This window comes from Rhyacophila brunnea, unplaced genomic scaffold (genome assembly GCF_057557595.1).
Source record: "Rhyacophila brunnea isolate RB1 unplaced genomic scaffold, BYU_Rbru_1.0 scaffold_19, whole genome shotgun sequence".
Lineage (NCBI taxonomy): Eukaryota > Metazoa > Arthropoda > Insecta > Trichoptera > Rhyacophilidae > Rhyacophila > Rhyacophila brunnea.
The window spans coordinates 36,995,403-37,021,451 of NW_028232848.1; the positions used below are offsets into that span (position 1 = coordinate 36,995,403).

A 26,049-nucleotide genomic window follows, 5' to 3' on the forward strand; every position below is an offset into this window, starting at 1 on the left:
TTAAAAATCCAAAAATCCAAAATACCGGAATTTTTGGTATTAAGAAAGTACAGTCGTTTCCTTTTTTGAAAATGAATTATAAGTTATGTGCTGCTAAAATGCAAATATATTGAGTGAATCCAACAGAGGTGAAAAAATAATAAAACAAATTTCTTCAAATATATTTATATAAGTGATTGTCGCGATGAATTATCATAATATTATTTCGAAATAGAAAACATCCGTGACAAAAATGTTCAATTATTATGACTGTACAAGCGTTGAATTTAAGAAGCTTTCCTGCAGCCGGACTTATTTGCCCTTGATGAACTTTTGAGGGCTTTAGTTAAAATTATCAATATATATTATGAAAATTATTTGTAAACAATCAATAGTTCTACAATTATGATCAATAAATGTAGGTTTGTAGATTTTTGCTATAAAATAATATTTTAAAAAGATTTTAATAGCTATATTTATTGATAAACATCTACTTCTGTTTTTTTTTTGTTTAAGAAATACCGGTATTCAATAAGAAATACCGAAAAACCGGTATTGACAATTTCATTCGGTTTTGCAATCCCTAGGCTTATCGGACCATTCAAACCAGTCAGGACTTTGTGTGGAAGCTTAATAATTTAGAAAACAATGCGACGAACGAATACATGTGGTTTTCTAACCAGCTCGACTGTTTTACATAAGTGTCCTTTATATTTATTGTTCTTCTCTTTCAAAGCACACTTAAGTGTGTGGTGTCACATGGCTGAGCCAGGTCTAACGTCGCATCTTCACCTTGGATATGATGAGCAACTGCATGCTTGATGTCTTCATATCGCCCGATCACCGAGTATCTGTTTTCAAAATTCAACATATAATAGTTTTTCTGAATCTTCACAAAGTACCATGACTAGCATAGACGTAAATTATTACCTTACGAATGCATCCGTTGAACAGGCGGCATCTGGTTTTAACTGAGTTCTACTGAAGTACCAAACATTCCACATTGAGTTGAGTGCTACTCCAGCGATTCCCACGTAGATAGCATAGCGAGATCTGTTTGCTAAGTGCTACACTATTGTCTGCAGATCATGACATGAAAAAATAAAATCAATTTCTACCAAACACCCTCTGTTGATAGGTTTCATTTTATTTAGGCTTATATTAATTATATTTTCCAAATGATTATGACAGTGTGAGAAGTAATTTCATTTAAATATTTGAGACATCTAGTCTATATTGATGACCCATGATTCATGAACTTTTAATATAGGTATACGATTATAATCGTTTGCGTTTATATCAAAATACATGGATGGTTTTTCATATTAAATATTTTTTTTTTCGTTGTATTTTATAAAATTATCATTAGAAAGACGTCTGTAATGCTTTGGTATTTAATGCTGATTTTTGGTTAAGATTTATTGTCGTACGTATGTTACATACTTACTGATTTTTTGTCTAACTTTAGACAAAAAAAAAATAACAATGTCACCTTTGTTTTTCATACAAACGCTTGCCAAAAACCTACGTTCTCGAGAGCGTAAACTTTTCTGAATGATTTTTCTCATACATTTTCTTTTGGAAAACGGCCAGAATTTTTTGCTTCATTAATAAAATTTTCCGTTCGCTGATTTTCTCTCAACGAAAAATACATTGGGAATATTTTCATTCATGAAATATTTTTTTCTTTCTTTGAATGGAACTACAACTGGTCCTTGGGTAAAACGTTAAATGATTTATGACTGCTTTCTTTGCTACACATAATTTTACAGTAATTAATATGATTTCAAATTGAAAATAATAAAAATAGCGTAGGTAATAATTAATTTAAGTTAATTATCTTTTAAAGGTATCGTGTAAATACTTTTATAGAAAATAAGTGTGGTCAAATTGTGATACATTGTTGATTTTGATAATATTGCCTTTAACAGATTTTTTAGTTTTTAGGAACTGTGTAGAAAGTTGAAAGAAGTTTTTTGATAGATTTACTAAATTTAGTTAACATGGAAAGACGTACGATAGGACAATGGCGATAGAATAATATAACGCGACCTTGCGGTTGTCCAACGCTACGAGGCTAGATAGTGAAGTATCCATCTTTGGGGAAATTGCTTAGTAAGTAATCTATGAACGATTAAATTTATCAAAGTAGGTGAAACAAAAAACGTATACCTAACAAAAAGCATTTTTAGAAGGAAAAAATATATTGTACATTTTTTATAGACTTGAAAAAGTGGGTATATAATATTTTCAAAGTTCATAATCTTTGACCCAGAACCTTTTTTGTCCCGCTAAAGTTATTCTGGTCGAAGCGCATTGTATTTTCAGTTGTTTAAGTAGACTTAAAGGATCCCTTTAAAATTTTAAAACATCAAACACTTAAACGGAGGCTTCAACAGTTAAAAGGTTTCAAGATTTTTCGAGCTTTTTGTACGAATCTCAAAAGCTTTCCCAGACCAAATCGGACGGAAGCTTGTAATTGTTGAACGTTGATGTATGGTGTCTAGGGATTCCAATATTGTGCAATAAAGCTCGCCTAGACTTAAAAAAACATCTCCAGACAGACATACACACAGACTGTTTTTTTTATGTTTTTTTTATGTTTGATACTTAAATTAAATCTAGTAGAGTATATTTTTACACTAGGTATAGAGAATTTATTATTTAAAAGGCCGATGCAAGGAATTCTTACACAATTGAACACAAATTGTTAGTAGATGTTTACCCGTTTTTCTGATGTTTAATAAATGTCGGAAAAATATAAAAAATGTATGCATTAAATAGTTATGTATGCATCCGTCTAATATTCTGAAAGATATGACATTTTTAACTAGAAATTAAATAACATAGGATATTTTTTTGTTTATTTATAACTTAGAAACACTTTGGGCCGACGTTGGTCGCCGGTTATAGTATGTTATAGTATTTATAAAACAGAAGCACTTCCGGTTTTAGTATTTTTATTCAGAGTTCACAGAGATTAATCAACAATAACAGAGAATACTTCAAACGGTACACGAATACTGATAAACACGCTCGACCTATTACGGTGATTTACGGTAATTTCGACCAGGTAGATATCACATTTGACAACTAGAAACCATACTTATCACTAAAAATAGTCTCAATAGTGTAAGGTAAACAAAAAACTATTAATTAGCTAAAAATCTGTTAGGCAATGCTTAGAAAACTTAATAAACAAAAATTCTAATGGATTCAAGCTCTGTATTATTCCATTTAAGTCGTTTTTTGCGACCCGGGTTTCGCCTTTCGGCATCTTCAGGCGCCGTGTACACTCACCAAAGGTAAACACACACTGACAACGAACACTCTTTACTTATATAATAAATCAATACAATAAAGTAGGTAAAAACTCTATTACCTGTCTATCAAGTCAAAGGTCACAAAAAATACAATAAACAAATTATGAATAGTTGAAATGTCGCAAAAAACGACTTAAATGGAATAGTAAAGATCTTGAATCCATTTGAATTTATACTCGAATTCCATCAAGTACCTTCAGTCGATAGTATTAATTAATATTAATAAAAAAAAATTTAATAATAAATATGACCACAAAATATATTATGTAATAATAAGATGGAGTCCAATTCAACAAATTCATATTTTATTACATTTTTTACAATTGTAAGTTTATCTTTGACTTAAAATAAAAAATATTTATCTTTTTAATGTTTTCAGATACATATTTATTAATTAACACAGTTGAAATTGTAAATTATCAAAAAAATGTCTCAAGTTGCAAGCTTCGTATTTTCCGCTAGGTGCCTCTGGTAGGTAAAGACATTGCCTTAACACTACCCTCTACCGCCGCCTTAAAAATCATTAAAAAATATTATTGATATTTTTTTTCAAAAAGAACAACTAAAGCATTTTTCTGTGTGCGCGCCTGTACATAATTATTATATTGTATTTTCAATATGAATGTATAAATTGTATTATGTACCTAGTATTTAATAATCCCACTTAAGTATAAGTACATAAAAAAAATCAACAAAAGAACATTAAAATCACAGTATTCTGACTGTGAAACGGAAGCAGTAAATATCTTTCCTTCTAGAAGTCAAATGACATAATTTTCACCGCGGGTTATTTTAAATAAAACGCCGGTAAAATATTTTATAAACTTTTTATAAAGCGTTGAAATTTTTCCAACACGTATAGCATCACCATAATTTATTTATTTGACGACAGTTCTTTTTTGTTCTTTTCGAAACTCAAGAAATATGAATTTACAAAAAGAGAAAAAAATACCCCAGGAAAAAGTGAGTACGGGGTTTTAAAATTATTCAAAACGATGCAATGGGACAGTGTTGTTCAACATTTATTTTATAGAGAACAACTTGAAAAGTCACAGAAATAAACCTATTAGAAAATCATGAACCGCCTGGGATTTGAATATACAACATTCCCTTTTTACCGCTGACGGCACAGCTGTTGTGTCCTCATTAGTTGGCCGTTCGATACAATTAGCATGTTATTTAAATGTGGTAATTAAATAGTAATTAAATATTCCACGGTGAACGGGTTAATATCATAATGTTTCATATAAAATTTATTTTACATTCTTATATTTAACTTTTTTTTTATTCAACGAATAATTCACAATATTTAAGAATGTAGCATTGTAACGGTCAATAGTCAAAGCACGCTTCAGTGCATGGTGACCTCAGTCTCGGGTAACTGCTTCTGAGACATTACCTAGTGTGAATAACTGCTGATACTTCACAGCCAAATGTAGGATCTCGTGAGACGTTCGACTAAGACTGACTATGTTGCTGAACGGTATGGTTTGGTGGGTTTATGCTTGTGTTGTTATATTTTATTGGTATTGATATCGACTTTGGAAAGAAAAAAGGGGGTAATCCACACAAAACAAAATTTACAGGTGGCATAAAATCGTTTTTGTTATGGTTTTTGGTCAAAGTTAAAGTACGAAATGTGCATGATAATTAATAATTTGGTTTTATATCCCTTATCTGATATTAATAATTATTGAATTAATTTAAAAAAACCAACAAAAATTATGGTTAATTCGTTTTTTCCACGTCACTTTCTTCTTTTTTTTTTTTTAATCGCTAGCTAAATCTAGATAATAAATCGGCATTTTCAGCTTATATCCTTTGAATACAACGAGTATTTAGTTGTGTACAATTTATTGTTATTATGCAATAAAACCTATTTTGAAAAAACTGAGGGTTACGCCCTTTTTAATTAAAATAATATTGAACAACCGTAAAACTTGAATAGCCTACTGTTTACATGAGGACATGTATTTCACTGGAAAAGCTTTCGTGACCTCTCGTGCTCTCAGTTTGCAAAACGCTGCACTAAAAAGAGTCACCCAGAAAATGTTTCTATGCATGTTTTACCGGGCGCTCAGGAGAGTGTGCGGTTGATAAATAGCACCGTTAGGTCGTCACGTCGCCTTTCCTCACGTCCTTATCTCGTCGCGAGAGGCGCCGCACTCTTCCGGCAGTGCTCTTTCTTGTACGGGGAGTGAAAAATTATGAAACTTTTCACATTCATGGTGCCCTGGTACATTAAGGTGAAATAATGGACAGTATTCCATCAAAAATAAAAAATTTTGCTACAGTAAAAATACAATTTTATTTCAATCATAGGATTTCAAATTGTTTTTAATATTAAAGAGATAAATTTATATCAAAAGATCTTTTACTGAGTTATTTTTGTTTTATATTTTAATTCAATTCATTTATTTTTAGCATATTGTGGACATTACAAATTATAAGTTTAAGACTTTTATAACGTGACATGAAACATTTATTATAAAGAAAAAAAAATAATAAAAGCGATAAAAATGAAAATATAAAAAGAGAACGTAATATAAACATACAAAGCAGTGAAAATACCGAGTTTACTAAGGAGGCCCTATTTTAACCCTTAAATGCATGGTGTATTCATACGAATACACAGCATAATAGGGCATCTATTGTCTAAATCTTCCAAGATTTAGTATTGACGTAATACTTTTAATCATTATCAAAGTCTATGCTTCCATTTAGTTTCACGTTTGACAACCAAATGACACAAATTTATTTTTTATTACGCTTTAACCACACCAATCTGACATTTCATCGGATCGTGACGTTTCTCCATGTTTGCAGTGCTATATCTATGAAATAATACATCTTCCAGTCCTATAAAAAATCATTTTATACTGAATGAAGGTCTGTCAAGCAAAGTTTTATAAAATATTTCAGATTTTTTTGTATATTTCTAGAATAATGTGATATTTACGACTGTATTCATTCGAATACACCATGCATTAACGGGTAATATTTACCACATAGGAAGCTAATTTTTGTGAACATAATTTTGGCCTTTTTAGATCAACCATGGCTCGCCGACACTATTTAACTGACAAGGAACTTGAAGAGTATGCTAACAACGTATCTGACAGTGAGGATGGAATGGATTTCAGTGACGATGACAGTATTGGGGATCCAGAATTTCGACCAGAGATAGATGGAGGATGCAAGATGACGAAGCGGAAGTTTCCACTTATGATCCAAATGACGACCCACCATTGCAAATGGATGAGTCCTATGATCAACCAATACCTTCAACTTCAAGACTTCCACCTTCAAAAAATAATCCCCTAAAACCTATTATGGAAAAGGAAAAATATGACACTGGATGAAGCCTGCTTATCCTTTTTAGGCAGCACATCACTTCTTCAAGAGACATTAGAGCTCAAAACACCTTAACAATTCTTCAATTATTTTTTTACCGATGATATAGTTGAAGAAATAGTTGCTCAAACGAATTTTTTTTCCATTGAAAAAGACCCGAGTAAGCCCGTGGGAGTTTCTTGTGTTGACATAAGGCAGTATATATGTATAATTATTTTCATGTCTGTCTTTCGATATCCTGGCACTCGTTGATATTGGTTGATATTGGTCAGATGTATATCCGTTTTAACCAATAAAATCAACAATGCCTATAAATAAATTTGAAAAGATTCGTCACTTTCTGCTGAACCAAAATGCAATGCTTCTTCCCAGAACTGACTCTAATCACGATAGGCTACATAAATTAATTAGGCCTATTTATGATAAATTAAATCAAATGTTCTGTAAAATTCCTATGGAGTAGAGGTTGTGTGTAGATGAACTAATGTGTTCGTCAAAAATTAGGCATTACATGAAGCAATACATGCCTAAAAAGCCAAATAAATGGGGCTTCAAGTTGTTTGTGCTGCGTGATGTGTCAAGCTTTGCCTACCAATTTGAGATATACTCTGGACAAGAAAATGAGGCAAAAAACAGAATTTCGTCTGAACCAGGCCTGGAAGCAAGTGGGAATACTGTCGTCAGATTATTAAGAAATGCTTCAAAAAACATTCATCATATCGTGTATTTTGATAACTATTATATAAGACAATCTAGAGTATATTGTGAGAAATGTGAAATTGTATTGTGCTTTAATCAAGCAAAAAATTGTTTTAAATTATTCCATAATGTATTATAAATCGTTTTGTTAGTAATTTTAAGAATTTTATTTATAATTAAAAGGTTTTAATTAAGTCTTTCAATTTTTCCATTTCATGTTGTAAACTTTCACTTTTATGAGCTAAATGCATGGTGTATTCATATGAATACAAATGGTTTTTATATTAAAATTTGTCCAAAAAATATTTTTTATTTTTTTTATTATTTTTCCCATGTTATATACAATCAAGTACATATGAATATATTTTTTTAATCAAAATCGGAAAAATCATGCATTTAAGGGTTAAGAATTAATAAAATAGCGTCCACCTAAAACACCCGATGCAATATTTGAACATAGTTATCGCCCTCCCAATTCGCATTACCAGTAGCAGGTTGGTTCTGCATCTTGGGATAATAAACCACTGATGCTCTCTATTTCTAAGATAGTTATCAGGGACATACAGGTCAACACTGCTCAAAATGGCAGAGTTCTCCTTTATACCTCGTATATATTGTGTTAGATTACTAAATATTTGACAAAACTCATAAATTTCTATTATGGCAATCACCAATAATACCTATTATATTTTAGCAACGTTTGTTATCTAGTGGTCATGATTCAACCAGTCTGCTGTAGACTTTGGCACAGACAAGACGCATATTTTTAACAGTCATAATTATACAGTCATAGTACATATTAATATTATTATATAATTAATTCAAATAAATCTAACATCAAATACCCTAACATGTTTCCCCGATCACCCACCATCACCAATCCAATAGTTATATTATGACATCACTGTCGACAACCCGTGACTTTGTCTGCGTGAAACACAGAAGTAGACAGATATACAACATGAGAAATATGTAGATTAATTCGATTTGATTTTTTTTTAAATAATTGAGATAGATAACGGCTCGATGTATACGCAACCCCCTCTTCCCAACCGTTCCATTTATAATTTATATGAATATTCAGGTTGTGTCTTTGGACACTTAAGCCGGCTCTCACATCAAACTCGTCTCGTGTGCCGAACAAACTTTCCGAGCACTGAGATCCAGTGTTGTTTGTGAAGACCGCGCACATCTACCTAGCGACAGTCGCGCGTAGCCTTCGAAACATATAGATATTTGAATGCGGTGATAGGCGAGCCGGTATAGGAATGACCAATTCGTAGGTGTTTGTATGTGACTTCGACTCTTCGACTCGGTACAACTTTTTTTTTCAAATGAAACCGTCGCATTCGGCCAATCTGCGGAGCTCCATTTGGCAACGTGTGTATTGTTGTTTGTGTTGAATAACGATGAAGTCACATCAACGTATTCGACACGTTTTAGGCGAGACGACTTTTGATGTGAGACCCGGCTAAGTATGTTAGTATCACATTTTACTGATAGGTTTAGGGAGCCTGGGCGATTGTTAATTATAGTTATATACTAGTTTAGCGTCTATACTTCTATGCTACCGAAAATAATTTGGAAATATTGTCTATCATAAAGTAAATTAAACTATTGTCTTTGTAATAGTTATTAATAGTCTAAAATTATTTCTGTCTATTCTAGAAACTTGCCACCTTTAAATACTGCCCTCAAGCATATTTCTAAAATAAGGGCGTTATAAATTCTCTTTGCGCTGTGGTCTAGTGAAATATTCGGCGACGTGGACTCCCCTCCACGCCACTCCACACTTAAGGGCTTCGTCTGTGTGTACATGATACTTTAATGCGTGCAACGCCTTTTTGCACCTGAGCCCACTTCAGGCACTGAATATTAAAGAACCGATATAGGAAATAATATTCAGGGAGATGATGTCTCACAATTCTACATTTACATTTTATAAACAATGGATTAAATATAATAATATTGTCAGGTATCATAATGCAGTGGCGAAAGGTGGAAGTAGGCTGTTAAGATCCGACATAAATAGTGCACATTAAACATTGTTAGTCCAATATATTTGTATATATTAAACTAAGACTGCAATGTAAAGATAGTGTTTGTTAGTTTTTAAAATTCAATGAAACCCTGCATAATCTAAGTCATAGTAGATAATAATCGAAAAATATTCGTTGATATTCGCCATTAAACCATACTTAATTTTAGATATTTTTTCGATTCAAGAATATTTTTTATCGATTATGGTTTGGTTCAGGCAGGGCTTAATGATTTTTTTACAAACTAACCAACACCATAATAATATATTGTAATATATATTCTTAATTCAACGAAAACAAATAAGTATGACTGAAAAAGTGTGCACTGTTTTTGTCGGATCGCCGATAGCATAACTAAACTCTAATGGTTTACTCTACGCAAGGTTTAATTAAAATTTAAAAACTAATAAGCATCATCTGTAAATTGCACTTTTATTTCAATGAAAGAAAATAAGTATTACTGACAAAGTTTATTGTGCACTATTTATGTCGAATCTTAACAGCCTACCTCCACCCTTCGCCACTGTCATAATGTCAACTTTTTAAGCAAAACGTCCAAAATTCATCACGAAATATAAAAAAGTATCAGGGCTCTATGATTTGTGAATAGGTGTACAATCCAATTCGAATGCAGCATTAAGGGGGAAGGTGTTCCATGTCAGCTATTTTCTGGTATTTTCAGAGGTTAAGCCTGAATAGTACGTAAGATTTGTAGAAAAACTATTTATATCATTATGAAGCTTATTCATCGTCAAATATTTATGTAAAACATTTGATAACTACATAAAGTATTTTTATGACGTAAAATAATATTCTTTGAAACCGTGAAACGTGATAATTGAGAACGAAGCCATATTTTTGTGACATTAATAGGCTGTGATGATGACAAATTTTTCCCTTAATTATTATCTCAAACGATTTATTATAGATAGTTGTAATGTTATAAAACATAATGTAGTAAAATATATTCAGTATAATTATAATATTTGCAGTTTCTATTGGTTCTAAATCTAATGGAAGCGAGTGGACATTTTGTTATTTAAATATGCTACAATTATAGACATACGAAATAATATAAAGCTACGTATCAGAAGGTTTATCATTAATCATTGAATAAATGATGAAATATCTTGTTAGTTATAAATTTGTAATACTAAATAGAGACCTTTTTAAAACAACTGTTTCCACGAAATATTCGACCATCTTGATATCCGCCAGACCCACCTGCGAATTGGTGTATGATGTATGGAATCTTTAGCTGGTATTATTTTAACTTTATATGACCAAAAAAATACGCCAACACACAAGTATTGTACAAAAATATGTTTATAAAAGTGAATGCTACAAATTGAGCACAAAAATAGGCGAAACAAACACAAATTCGAACATATTATTCAAAAGGAAAACATATTTTGACATTTGAGGACAAAACAAAAAAAAATCTGAAGAAATTTGTATTTGCGTCAATTCTACGTTATGTCATACTAAATCATACATTATAATTTTTAACACTGTTGCAATCTATTTTGCCTAATATTGCAACATAGCAATCAGTTTTCTGTCCCTTTCTATAACTATCTCCCTCTACATTCAAAATAATTATGATTGTAGTAGGTATGTATTTTATAAATTGTGATAGATTTTATTTTATTTCAGTGACATATATCGGGTCGTCCAGTATTGCCATATCTACTAAAATATTATTGAATTGATATTTTAGTAAATAAGAGAATGAAGTTTTTCACCATTTGTATCTACTATTAGTTTTACTATTTTTATTTAATAAATAATACACATGAGGTTTTACGAATTTCACATTTGTTATTAAACATACTTACATAATTTAGAACACCCCAAACACATCGCGAAGTAAAAATATCTATATTTTTTACTTAGCCAAAATTATGAATCAACATAGGTTAGGTACCTACTGATGTTTATATTACAGAAAATTTAACTTTTACTAAATTATGAATTTGCGAGATTATAATAATACAGATGATTTTAAAGAATACTTTCATCAAATAACATAATAATGGATGCCTGTACTTACATAATATTTTCCAATGTAATTTTTTTTTTAAAAACTAACTTTAATTTCGAAAGTTTAGCCTGGCAATACTATGAACGTCATTTATTTCAGCGGGAATGCGAAATTTTCATCCTCGGTTTTTGACATAGGTACCTAACAATATTATCACAATTATTTATATCGATTGTACTTACAAAAAATGCCACGAACTCACTATCCGATGGCTGGAAGTTCCAAAAAAAGACGTAGGAGAAAAGATGGAAATATTAATACATTAAAAACACAAAGGTTTGAAATTATTATTTTATAATTTGACATAATTATACATAGTTGAAAAAACCACATTTCACAGAAAATTTTGGTTCACAATATTTATTTATCTTGCAAAAGGAAGTTTTGCGTATTACTTATTAATACACACAATTAAGTATAATGATCATTTGTACTTATATTATTTTTATATTATGTTTGTGCCATGTCTTATTCGAAATTAGTGTGTCTGTGACAAAAATTATAATCTGGTACAATAATTAATAGCAGCTATACATTTTGTTTTCTGTTAACTATCTACTAAACTAATATTTTTGAATGTATTATAGTATTGATATATTGCCGAAGACTATGCCTGAGCATGGAAATCCTCAAAGCATACTACCTGAACCAGAATTTCATCCCACATTTGAACACGAACACGAAGAATTTATTATAGAAAATGAAATTGAAGATTCAAGCCCTAAATTCCGTGTAGAAGGCCGTAGAATTATAGACTTTTCATATTTTTTCCAACAACTTCAATTAATTAGCCACCATGATTCTCCATTTAATTGTAATTTATCACATTTAGAAATTTTTGGGGAAAATCGGGATAACTTTAGTAGTACATTTTTTATTCAATGTAAACTTTGTGGTAAAAAATTAAAATTATATACCACTGAAATGAACAAAAACAAAATGAATCTGTGTGACGCATTTGTATCCAGTATAATCAGTATCGGCAGTGGATTTTCAAATCTGGAAGAAATGTGTTCAGCAATTGACGTACCATCGATTACAGCAAGAACATACAGAAAGAGTCAACAGAAGGTGTACGAGTGGTTTGAAGAAACCAAAAATAAGAGTATGGAAAACGCTGCGAAAGAAGAGCGACAACTTGCAATCGAAAATGGTGACGTCGATTCTTCTGGTATTCCCATGATATCAGTTGTTGCAGACGGCTGTTGGTCGAAACGTTCATACAGATGCAATTATTCCGCAGCATCTGGCGCTGCCACGATCATTGGTCAAAGAACCGGAAAGATTTTGTACATGTCAGTGAAAAATAAATATTGCGATTTGTGCGCCAAAGCTAAAAATAAAAATATCCCTGCTCAACAACATAAATGCTTTTTAAATTATACCGGTCCGTCAGGTGGAATGGAATCTACAGCAATATTAGAAGGCTTTAAAGAATCTATTAATACACATGGATTGATTTATTCAAAATTGATTGCTGATGGAGATTCCAGCACATACAAAAAAATTCTTGATTGTCACCCTTATCCGAATGTAACTGTCGAGAAAGTTGAATGTAAAAACCATTTAATTAGAAATTATTGTGGCAAAATAGAGGCATTAACCAAAGACACAAGATATCCCTTGAATGTAAGAAAAATCATTGCGTCAAGAAAAAGACGTCTGCGGAAAGCCGTCATAGGTGCAATCAAGTATAGAAAACTACAAGATAGTACTTTCGAAGAAAAGGTTATCGCTCTGAAAAAAGATTTATTTAATGGACCGCACCATGTTTTTGGAGACCATACTTCTTGTCTACCATATTTTTGTACAAATGAACCAAATACAGAGGACATGCTTGATGTAAATTATGTACCAGCATTAAAAGAATGCAGTCTATTTTCTCAATTAATGATATATAATTCTCGTTTGGTGCTAAATTCAAAAAGTTTAATTTATAATTTTTCTACTAATATTTCAGAATCTTTTAATAACATGATTGCAAAATTTGTAGGCGGCAAGAGAATTAACTACTCTCAAAGACAATCGTACATGGGACGATGTGCAGCGGCGGTAATCGCATTTAATACAAATAAGTTACATTGCACAATTCAAAAACAAGTTTATAAAAATAGCCCAAAAGCCTTCATAAATCGCTTAGAATCAAGAAGGTTGAAAATAAATAAAAAAAAAATAGGAAAATCTTGGCGAAAACCAATACATACTGTTCCTTTATCTAATCCAGATTATGGAGAGAGTTGCCAAAAACCTGATATGGACAAAAATCAATATCAATTGTTAAAAGAAACTTTTTTGAAAAAACTCAAACTGACAAACTATGAGAGGAGGGATATAGAAAGACGCACCGTATTACAATCTGAATGTGCAGAATGGCTAGAAAGGCGACGAAACCTTCTTACTGCCTCTGTTTTTGGTAAGGTGTGTAAGCGGCGAGAAAATACAAAATTTGGGCCTTTGGTAAAACGTTTATTATATAGCCAATCATTAGCCAACGTGAAAGCGGTAAAATATGGTAAAGAAAATGAATCAATAGCTTTACAACAGCTTAGTGTACAAGAACGGATTAAGATTGAGAGATGTGGATTGTTTATCGATGATGTGTATGATTTTATCGGTGCAACGCCAGATGGCATCAGCGATGATGATACAATTATTGAAATAAAATGTCCTTTCTCAGCTGCTGGAATAAGTGCAGATGAAGCTATTGTACAGAAAAAAATTAAATTTTGGAAAGTAGATAAAGACAGGAATATGGTAATAGATAAAAATCACGATTGGTACTTCCAGACTCAGGGGCAGCTTCATATTACTAAGAAAGATGTCTGTTTATTTGGAGTTTGGACGGGACATAATTTTCCTGTTAAAATAGAATTAATCAAAAAAGACGAGACATTTTGTATTGAAAAGATTGAAAAAAAGATATATCACTTTTATATGAATTGTCTACTGCCAGAAATAGTAGATCCCAGAACCAGTAGATCTATGAATATTAGAGAACCAGAAAGGCTGAATTTCTAAATTTTTATTTTAAATTTTATTATGCTTAATATATTTTCAACAAGTCTATATTACATCACTATTTTATAGTTCATCAAGATATATCTAATTTACTAATATAGTTTACTGTTACGAGACACCCAGAACGAGTGTAATTTTATGAAATTCAAAATAATATGTATACTTACATCTAAATAATGATACCTGATCTTGCTGGCGATTCCACTGCGCCATATTTTGTATAAGCATTCGTCTCTGCAGCCGTGAGTTTTGGTTCCGTGTAAAAAGTACATTTTGTTCTCAAGGTCAAAAACCAAATTGGTTGTGCCAATGGCTTATAACCATTCCTCATAAATGATTATAACTGATATCACCTCATGATCAGTGCCACGCACGAGTTAACTCGCGGGATCTTTTAAACGTCATAACTTCTGAATGAACTGTTTGTGTATATTTTCTTAACAATATTTATCATTTTAGTGTGAAAATATTCACGTTAAACATGTTGATTTGGTAAATTTTCACAAATATTTATCATTCTATTCTTATTTCATATTTTTTAAGGGATTCATTTTATTCCAAAAATAACTGACCTACAAGTACCCACCTGGTAAAAATTGAATTTGGATTGGATGGAATTTCCTAGTAGATGTTCCAACTAAACAACATGACGCTTTCTATATATTATTTACTGTTAGTTTTGAAATTATTGTATTTGAAATAAATAATGTATCAATAATACACATAGAAATCAATAGATATATAAAATAGATATCACAGTTTAAAAATCAGAAAGATCAATGCATATTACCATTGTTTATGTTACAATATAAAACAACATTTATCATTGAACGTAGGTACCAAGAAAAATAGACTTCATTAAAATGTGTCAATATAGTATATACCCGATATAATTATATAAATTATTATATTGTTAATTACTCTGTGGGGTCCATATATACTGCTTCAATTGTAATTTAATTTTACAGTATAATTATTTATGTTAAGTACTTGATTTACTTATTATATGTACAAATGTAATATACTTACCTACTTATTAAGATATATCTTGGTGAATTTTAAAATAAGAGGAAATTAAATGGAGGTCATCGTGTCTAACTAGATGTCTAACTAGACGTTGTTAAGTCTTATATAAATATTTATACATTATTAAATTGTTTTTCTGTTTTTTATTGATGTAAAGACATGGCATGTATTCAAAGTAATAACAAATTAGCTGTGTAATATTTATTTAACTTATATTAAAACCCCAAGATTGATTTCGTCTTACGACATATTTTATTCTTCTAAGTTTTACTATGACATTGTAATATGAACCATGGATATAGTATAGTACTTAAAAAAATCAAAACTGGTAATATATTATTTCAATATTTAATAGTCAATTTTCATTTGAAGTCAGCATTTAATTACTGGTATAACACATAATTATTAACTGATATCTACAACTTCAGATGGACAAATTAATTGATATATCATATTATCAGTTTTCATTTCCTTTCAACAATGTATTCATTCTAGCAGCTATTTTAAATATCTTACTAGTTTTTATGTCATGGCACCTTACAAAGGCTCCGAGCAACCGTATACTGAGCTTCGAGAACAGATGTTTACGACGGATACTGGGTGTGCGGTAATTTTAGAAGTAACGGGAGATAAAAGAACGCACCAAATAGCCTCGCATCACGTTGAGAGTGAATACGCAACTTTGTACCTGGCCCGGCCACGTGCTGCGAGTGCCTGAAGAGAATCCCAATCTGGTTTGCCTGTTCTTCAAGCCAACCGGATTCCGGCGTCCTGGATGGCCGCTAAATACTATCTATATAGCATATCTGGCGGAGTTACGGGCTGCTAGTATGACCTGGAACGATGCAAAAAAACTAGAGTGACAGAGATTCTTGGAGGCGCCGCATTGTATCCATATGCTGCAACTAAGATGCAGATATAGCCGAAGAGAAGAATTAATATACAGCATCTAGAAAACTTAAAGTCTTTGAAATGGTGTTAGAAAGACAATGTTTCTAATATCAAAGTGATATTGAGGATGAAAAAGAAAAGACTTGGAGAGTAAGCTCTACCAAATGACATACCTGATATGATACAAGTAACTGATATGCAAAATTATATTATATTTTAGAATATTATGAATCAATTTAGCAACTTTTATATCATTATCGATAATAAATTTAGTGCAAAAATGTAATTATAAAATTGTTTTATTTTTTAAATATGTATGCGAGATAGACATAGCTATAGGTTACAAACATTAGTCACTTTATATTTACCTTTTGTAATTGTACTATTAAATCTATAAAATGGGTATATATGCTTGATGGTCTACGTCATAAATAATATTATATGAATCACGCCATGTTCGGATCGTACGCCGAAAGTCGGATTTATTTCATTATTAATTAAAAGATTTATTTCATTCCATCTTATTCATATGAAACCGTCGACAAGCAAAGATCTCGGTAGACATTTTCTCCATCTGCAAAAAACATAACATATGAACTGTTAATAGTGTGATTTTTAATCTTTTATAGTGTGCGACTGTTTGAAGAATGGTAATTAAAACGGATTAGTGATAATACAAAGCATCAAAAAAGATTGATTAACTAAAATAAAGTAATCAGGTAGGTAACATGTTTAATAACAACTAGAACGCCTTAGATTATATCAAACAAATAAATATGAAATCACAGGCATTCTCGCAATAACCTCTAAACTAACCACGCAACTAATGTAGACTAAGAAAACAATAAATTAACACTTGAATAATATATGCAAAACACACAGAATACTACTACAGTAATAAATAACATAATATTGTACTTACAGATAGTGTTTCTTATTCCTGATATAAAACACAATTCCTTCGTTAGGTATCTTGCAATTTGCTATCAACATAATCTGACAGCAGAGAGTTTTTTCTATTAGTCTATGGCCAAAAATACGGATTTACTTGGCCGGCTAAAAAAAAGATTTTAATATAGCAAGAACATTTTGAATATGCGACAAATAAATAAAAGTATATATAATATAGTTGTTAAAAAAATCTGTGTACATTATAAAATATATTTAATATTATAAATACATATATTTTTTAAATTCATGTTATAATTTGTAAACGACGAAGCACGTCAGCTAATACGCATAGTAAATGTTTAAACTTTGGTAATCAAATTCGAATGTGACAGAAAGAGAAAGAAAAACTTTTTAATCATATTAGCATGCGTAAAAGAGATGTAACATAATATCACTTTCACTTTAAAAATCATACCTAGTATTCAATGTCATAGTTCAACTTTAAATGAAAAAACAGAAACTCTAGGTAAGCATGTGTGCCCTTAAGACAGATTTTAAATAAAGAACACACGAAACAAATAAAATGAATTTTTCTGTCATAAAAATTGATTATAATAAGATTTGCATAACTTGATGTATTTTACAGATTTTTTAATATCACTAGTTGATTTTTTAAATAATGAATTTTATTTGAAAATTCATATGAAACTATTACACATACAGCAAACGGTATCGTTCATCTTTTATGAATCGTTCTTAACTTATCACAGTAAAATAAAATTCACTTATCTTGTATTGGAAAAAATATTTCAGTGAATTGTATTTTCAGAAAATATAAACATGGCCTCAATTTTATTTCGAGTGCTATATCACGAACCCTTAAAAGTTGAACAAATAAATCGAAACAGTGAGAGGTATACGAATTCCTCTTGGCTATTTTTGTATTGAAATGTATTACAATAAAATATTACAACGTATATCGGATCGTTTTTAAATTATTGTTTTCATCATCATTATCCGTGATCGATTCAGAAGAAAACCTCACCTATCTTCATCCAATCTTATCCATCCCCAGTTCTTATATGCTACTACTAAACCACTGTACTAACATACTATATAGCATCTATGATATAGTATAATATATTAAGTAGTATCGTTGCCCACTTTTGTGTATATATTTTTTTGAATTTCTCAAAGTCTGGGTGTTTCTATGATTGTTTTATTACAACCGTTGTTAAGCCACTAAGTATATTGTCATGGTTAAACTTAATACAACTCATGGCCCCCACATCCTGAAGCGGGCCCCCAGGCTAGGATATTTGTCGGCCCCCCCTACCTAGTGCTAAAGATAAAGGTAGTGTGACACAATAGCGTTTTCCAAATGGTGTTCGCGGTAAAATTAATGTGTACTTATATTTAGTGTTTTTTGGATATTGTACGCAATTAAAATTTGTATCGTACAACCATATAATTTTAAATAATAACATCGCTGAAGAAAAAAAGCGCCGCAGGCGACTTTTTTAATATTAGAGAGAATTTGTGATGTGTGTTTATGTCACTTGTCTGGTCGAATCGACACGCCGGGCCCTTTCTGAGCTCGGGCCCCCAGACTAGAGCCCTGTCAGCCCCCCCTTTGTGGGAGCCATGATATAACTACTAGCATAAAGTTATCCCTCGGTCTGATATCACGGTCTAGGAGGGAGTAAGGGAGAGTCAGCTGTGAATACTGAATCCGTGCGGTTGTGTTGGACACCCTTGGATGGCAAACATTATTACATCCGTCACCAAAAATTACTGCTACGCGTTATTATCTATCGTCTGGGGCTAATTCACTACTAGATGAAGACCTCGTCTAGCTTATTCTAGTCTTATAGATCCCTACTTCTTTGATATTACGCATTGCTGCTAGAGTTGATGGTATTATCGATCCAACAAGGCTTAGTGCAAACCTATAGTCAAATCTCTATCAAATTGCGTACATTTATATGCCTCATTGGCTATTAATTTATTTTGTGGTCTTTCTGCATGATGCCAAGCATGTACCTTTCCATGTCTCGCTTCGCTACTATAAGTTATTGGATTCTTCTTATATTATGGGTACATGTTTTATAAAAACAAAAAAAGCATTTCATTATGAGGGGAGTTTTGTAGCGTCACCAACTCAGATACTCCATTACATAACACGCATATAATACAGTCATAAACGTTGTCTTGCATTGCAACGCACATGTTCACAAATAAACAGCTTTATGTAATCACATCAAATAAACGGATAACCAATGTGTCTATATGTGTTTCACAGTTTAGTTGTAATATATCGTCGTTTCCATTGCAAAATTGAATATCTGCAAAATCTCAAGTTTTCAGGGGAGCATAAAAATAGTTTACAAAATGTATGGCACTTGAATCAATTCAAAAAAGGTTTTCATAATTTAATCGATAATGCAATTTTTGTAAATTGTGTTATTTTGCATGTGTGTAAAGGTGATTTTTGCGGTTTTAATTATACAAAAATGTCAAAAACGCATATTTTGCAGATATTCAATTTTGCAATGGAAACGACGATATGTAGGTACTTGAATTCCTTCCGATTCAATGTTTGATATTTAAAAAAAAAAATGACAAACATTACATAATATATAGCTTACTAATCTAAATTCATCATTCTGTTTATAAAGGGGTTATGAAACCGATCTGTAAGAAAGCAAATATAACTAAGCTTTGATGTTATTAATATTTTAAAATGAAAAAACCTTCATGATTATTAAATTCAGCTGAATGAATTTTCAGCATAAATTTCAATACCGAGAAGAAGAATAGAAGCCAAAGGAATTCATCGTTTAGCAGCAGATAACCTTAGTTATTAATGATGACTAGAGTTAATATTGATATCAAGCTTTGTCAATAAACCTGGTTTCTCCTAGTACTACCCGCCACGTTTCAACACCACGTGTCATTATTTTGTCAGAAATATCTTCCTAAGTCATTCATTAACTTGGTACAATAATCATTGTTATTTATCGTAAGATACTGAGAGCTTTATGAAAGCTTAGAAATGTTTCCATTGCAATTCTCCTTTCCTCCCACTTTTTATGACCGTCACATAAGCAATTGGTGAGAGATATAAAATAGCTATTAGGTGAAACTAACAATATTTAAACATCATTTCCAGTTAAGAGCTTAGAATTTAAATAGTCTGAAGCCAATCTTTATATTTTCAATAATTGAAAGCTTTGCCATGTTTTGTCGTAGTGTGTGTGAACTGTGAAACCCGATTTTCACACATAACAATCTTTCATTGCTAATTCAAAATAAGCGTACGTAAAAGTTTTAATTGATAATTTTATTAAATACGACAGGGGTTGGCCTTCATCCCCGATGTGTTGAAACCGTTTAATATTCCAAAATATTAAACCCCAAAGCGCGTGTTAAAATACACTGATAAAAATACTCCGGTCGGAGATTTACGCGTTTAAACTTCGGCACTTTTGCAAACAGTTGAGGACGCTTCCAATATTATTTTGGGAAGCTTTTTAAACATTTCGGCATAAATTTTCTACCAGGCTCACATAAAATGCTAAGCGATCTTTGTTTCACTCGTTTAACTTTATTTCGTTCCCAGTGACGTACTCAAATATTGTCGTTCTCCAATTAACACAAATGCCTCGTTAAATATTTTCAATATTTGATTTTTTTGATAGTAATTTAATATGTTGATGCATTTTTGCCTCTAATATCGGTGAATGTATATTATATTTAATTAACTATTTTCTTATTCAACGAATAATTCACAAGATTTAAGAATGTACCATTATTTTTATTGAACATACATAATTTGAAAACACTTCTGAGAAAATAATAAATAACCAATAGGAAAAAACACTCAGCAGGTATCGAGCATGCGTCTCTAGGGATTCGCGCCCACGCACATCGACCGCAATGCTATAGGCGGCTATTAATTAAAATTTGTCACAATTAGATGGGTGTTTTCAAATTATGTATGTATATTATTTTCGTTTTAATGTTACATATTTGAAGTACATTAAAACATTTTAAATGTACACAAGTAAAAAATATATTTAAATAAATAATAATAAGTAAGTAGGTACTGTATTCATAGACAAATAACATGTTTATAAAAGAAGTAGGTATATAACTATTATGTATTCCGAAGAACTTGGTTGCCTGAAAGGAGATATTATATAGTATGACGAATGACAAAAATAGGTGAAGTGATAAATATGTCATCATCAACTGGAATCAATCTAATGCTGGATAAAGGCCTTCCCTAGCTCCAACAACTCTTCTCTATCCTTAGTTATTTGCTGCCTTTATGAGGTCCTCCATGTAGTCGGTTTTTGAGCGCCTCTGTGGACGTTTAGTTTCCCTTGGGCATCACTGTAAATGGGTAGGTAAATAGCTTTATATTTTATTAGTTAGATATAAATTAAGATTCTGTCGATTGTTTGGGCTGCGTATCAGTTGAAGTACGGTTTTATAGTGAAGATGGTTTTAAGAGATTTCTGGGACTTTGGTTTTGTTCTTAGTACCCAGGTGATGACATCCAAAATACTTTATAATATCTGGAATTCATTTTATGAAATACATCCAGCAACTCTTTAATTCTATATACTAACCGTATTAATTATTATTTTATCTATATTTTAGATAGGTATACGAATAAATGCATAATGGATTATTTTGCATTATATTACATTCATAGTATTTTTTGTATAAAGGGAGACTAAGAAAACCTAATATATGCTCACGAAGATCTACATTCAGATCATTGGTATATAATAAGAACTTCCTCATTTCAATAAATACCATTATTTTTAGCTGTGCCCAATTAACATTCTATATTATGCATGTTAAAGATTTCATTTTTTTTTTTGACCAGTACTATTAACATTTTTAATATGACGAATTACATAAAATTTATAATATTTTTTTTTAATCTACGTCACTGCCGAAAATAATACTGAAGTATTCTGTCGTTTTTAACGTAGATATCCCAAAACGCACACATATAAACATAAACCCTCACATCCATGTTCCGTATGATTTATCTGTGTAATTCCGCTAAGTATACGGCGATATTATGCACTCGTCTTAGATGTTACGTCGGAAGATACCACGATTTTTATCGCTTACCTCCAAGCACCAGTGTTCTGTTTCTTGTACTAGATGGGAAATTCAGTGGAGGGGGGAGGATTCAAGTTTTAAATTGTTTGTTTTATGGGTTGTTTAATATTCGAATGCGGTTTTAAAAAATGTAAGGGTGAACCGAATCGGTGTACTTTTCTGAAAGAAGCCCTATTACTTCTAAAAATACTTGATCTTTCTTTTGTACCTTCATATACGTGCGTAGACTGCGCAGTGTATAAATCTGTGAAATTTTAAAGACACGGTTAATTTTTCAAGCGTTCGGAAAAAATAAAGGATTAAGAATAATTTATTCTATAAAAATCTTTATTATTTTTTTAGATATATATTTGCGTCATTATGTCACCAAGTCTTTCTCGTCATATGAATAAACACATCTGCGCATCTATTCTATACACAAGACTGCTATACGTCGCTATCGACAGCTATCGGCAGCTATCGAGTGTAGTTTCTCATTTTTTGTGTCGAAGTATCATCACTTATTGTAACAATTACAATAAGTTAGTTGTAATTGTTACAATAAGTGCTATGTTTTAACAGTACCTCTCTTGGCTGTGATAAATTTTAGAGCGAGATAGATAGTTTTGGCTGTTTAGATGGCGAAATAAAAAAATATAATGACGATGCCGTCCATATATCGCCTATTAGTGAGTAGTTTTTTTGTTTCTCAATACATGGGATGCGGATTAAAATACACATGTATTTCATTCGATCGATTTCGATCTCATATGTATAAATAAGTAAAACCCATATTACAGGGATGGCGAACCTATGGCACGCGAGATGATTTTGCATAGCACGCGAATGTTTTATTTTGAAGAGAAAAGAAATTATTACTTTATATACATATTTAAAAAATAATGACGACATAGGCATGTCTATTTTCTACGGTTTTTTATATTATGTTTACCGTTCGATGCGCAAACGGAAACGATGAAATTATAGATTATAGGCAGATCCTGTTCAAGAATAATCATTACGTTTATTCTAAATACAATTGCATAGGTCGGTTCCTAAGATCGGGCAATTAAAAATAAAAAATATTCAATCAACAAACCTTATGATATTATTAATTATCGACAGTCATTCAAATAATAACTGTTTGTTATTTTGCCCGAAACATAATCTCTAAAAATGGAAAACTGTTCAGTGATTGAGAATCTAATATGAAAGAAGAGTGGTTTAAATGCTTCCACCACGACATTTTTGACGGCTAGACTATGACATTCGGCTAGAAATACGGTGGAAAATAGAATATCAAGAACTAAATTGTAATTTTTAATTTTTTTTAATGGAATTCTTAAAAACTATTATTTTAGGAAACTTTCAAAAACTTTTTTTTCCGCCATGAAAATCTGTTTGGCAGATCAGACAGTCGAAAAATATTATTTGGAAAATTTCGGCACGCGTACGTAAAAAGGTTCGCCAACCCTGCCATATTATATGTAAATGGAACAAGGTGGAAATGGTAATACAATTTAGGCATGTACATTAACGTAACTATACAGTATATGATGCTGCATTATGTTTTTGAATTTGCTCGTTTATCAACTATGCCAAAGCTATTTTCAATATTCCACCGCAAATGACTCACCTCGCAGACACACGTAGGCATAAAATTTTCCGTGGCGGATTTTCCATTTTCCATTTAGCGCTAATGGTGCCGTAAGTTCAAGGGCGCTTTGACGCTGAATCGTGAGTCATGGAGGAGCGCGGGACGGAATTACCCCGTTGCCGATTTACGGCCGAGTGACTCACCCGGTCGGGAAATAATAACATCGCCTGTGGAAAATCCGACGTCCGAGATATAGGGTTGTTACGGCGAAACTGCTCACTTTCGTGACCCAATTCTCTATTAAAATGCATAATGCATTACTTCAGAGTGGACCGTACAAAATGCGGGCGCTCCCATAGCATAGCATATATATTTAAAAGGTTTATATTATTTTTTATTACTGTGAATTTCCGTCATCGAACAGCGTTAAGCCACTACCAGATTAAAACCTCTCCTAGTTATTTCCATTGGTGCCTTTTGATCTGTAGTTTCTTCTTTTTGATTTGTTAATCACATATAAACATTGTCCTGCTTGCTAAACATACGTTTCTCAGGTGTTCTAAATTATGTAGGTATATTCAATAATGAATACTACATTCATAAAACTGTGTATTTTTCATTACATTATTATTTATTTATTTAATAATGAATATACCTACACAAGATTTAAAAATGATAGCTTATTCAAGGATGATTGAGTGGAATTCGAGGTCATATTATCTTTTACTGTACGAATGAGTGGTGTTATCCTTGAAGCCACATATCTGTATATGAGAGATCCACATTAATTCTACTAAGTACGTTATCTGAAATGTTTCTAATTTCGCCTATGAGAAGCAATGGCGAAGGGTGGAGGTAGGCTGTTAAGATTCGACATAAATAATCAACACTAAACTTTGTCGGTCAAACATATTATTTTTCATAAGATTACAATGTTTAGATTGTGTTTTTTAGCTTTTTATATTCAATTAAGCCCTACCTAATCCAAATCATAATCGATAATAGTAAAAAAAATATTCATTTATCTACAAAATAGCTAAAATTAATTATCAACACCATATAATTTTAGATATTCTATAAATAGAATATTTGGTTGATTAACACCATTTTTATGTATTACTGAATAATGAAATATCAATGAAAACAAATAAGTATTACTGAAAAAGTGTGCACTATTTTTATCGGATCACCTATATTATACCTAAACTATTAGTTATCAGCTATTAGGTATTAGTTTGGTATAATAGACAGGGTTTAATTGAATTTAAAAACTAACCAGAACCATCTGCAAATTGTTTTCTTAGTTCAATGAAAACAAATAACTATGATTGACAAAGTTTAGTATGCACTATTTATGTCAAATTTTAAAGCCTACCTCCACCCCTCGCCACTGATGGGGATATAAGCAGGGTTGTAAATAAATAAAGTTTTAATAATATACTAACATGATTATAATATATTATTCAGAATGATACTAGAATATTATGCAAGTGCAATTATGTTAAATCTAACTTTTAAGGATACATACTATGTTGATGGCGTCTATGAATCAAAATCAATGTAAGTATTAAAATAAAAACAGATTTTTAAAAATGTGGTGTTCTTAGCTAATATATTTTATTGAAATCTGAATAACTTTCGATTTCTAATATTTTTGAATTGCGGAACTTAATTGAGAGCTTTCAGATTTTTTGCGTTGTATTGAAAAGAAAACACTTGTGGATATGTTTTTCAACTTTGAAGGGGGTTTCCAGCATTGAATACGATTTTTTGGACATAGGGTATGCTTTAGTGAAAACAAAAGTGGTTTGAAATTGTGTGCATAGTCAACTAAAAAAAATCATGACGAGTAAAAATAATACAATTAATATGTTCTGTAGGTATAACATATTTAGTTATTTTGGATTATAACGTGGCTGTATGGTAAAGTGTATTATTTAGTAATGTAGTAAATGTCTGGTCCTGGATTTGATTATCACTTAGAATTAGCAAATTGTAAAAGGTTGTCTCCATATTAACATTATTTCAATACCAAGTGTGTACGACAGTGAATGGGTTACAAAA

The 26,049-nt window shown here is 31.3% G+C and overlaps 1 protein-coding gene and 1 long non-coding RNA gene across 3 annotated transcripts in view; one reads left to right on the forward strand and one right to left on the reverse strand.

Annotated features, from left to right (window-relative positions):
* The window catches only part of hwt (SH2 domain-containing adapter heavyweight), a 295,091-nt gene that overhangs the window by 106,678 nt on the left and 162,364 nt on the right, over nt 1-26,049 (forward strand). The window lies entirely within an intron of this gene.
* Nucleotides 15,711-17,371, reverse strand: LOC147072990 (uncharacterized). The gene is made up of 3 exons (XR_015070507.1): nt 17,296-17,371; nt 16,742-16,947; nt 15,711-16,317 (listed from the first exon to the last, which is right to left on the reverse strand). It is a non-coding gene; the product is annotated as an uncharacterized LOC147072990 (long non-coding RNA).